This window comes from Penaeus monodon, chromosome 19, assembly GCF_015228065.2.
Source record: "Penaeus monodon isolate SGIC_2016 chromosome 19, NSTDA_Pmon_1, whole genome shotgun sequence".
NCBI classification, from domain to species: Eukaryota; Metazoa; Arthropoda; class Malacostraca; order Decapoda; family Penaeidae; genus Penaeus; species Penaeus monodon.
The window spans coordinates 28,546,804-28,547,661 of record NC_051404.1 but is presented as its reverse complement, the minus strand read 5'-3'; positions in this window follow the sequence as shown (position 1 = coordinate 28,547,661).

Genomic DNA, 858 nt, shown 5'->3' with positions numbered 1-858 from the left:
TATCTCTTATCCCTTTTCTTCTGAGAGATTTTTTGTAATTATGTAGTTTTTATGCTATAAAACAGCTCAAGGTAATGCTTGTCTTATTCCTTCTCATGTAAATGCTGATGGGAAAGAAATTGAAATGAGAAATTTTTTATTGTAAATTTTTAAGGGTCCCTCCACCAGTTGAAATTTGTGGTCGACTATTTCATGGTTTGGGTTGGAATTTTGTTGTTGAAAATTATATGGAGCATGAATTCAGCAGATTATATCATGTGGTTAGGGTTTGTCTGTCCTTGGCAAATTATATAATAATAATTTACTAAGATTGCTCTCCTAATAAATGGATAAGAATTGTTTGAGTGAATATGTATATTAACATCTGCACATTTTATTGGGAGTAAGAAATTATATGATTTATTGCTTCTATAAGTATATATTGATTCTGTATACATGTATTTAAACAACTCAGTGGGGGGGGGGGGGGAGTTTACTAATTTGATTGTGAAGTTCAGAGTAGTCCAGAGTTTACCATTCAGGTGTGTTGTTAGAAAAAATAATATTCAGAAGTTTGATATTTAGGAGTTGCTTCAAGTTCACAAACTTCTACTATCAGAAAAGTAATTATACATGTACAATCAGTTGTAGTTCTGAAGGAAGAAGAAGAAGATTGATTTGAGGCACTTTATTACATGAATTAAGAATTAGTTTGTTTGAGTAGTAAGTAAATGTACTTCATATTTTTTTCTATTTAAAAGAAAATATACATGATGATTGTATTAATTCTTTATCTATTTTTCAATTGTTTAAAAAAGACATGTGATTTTTTCTAGTCTTAAGGTTTAAACAAAAATAAAACATATTTGCACAATCAGG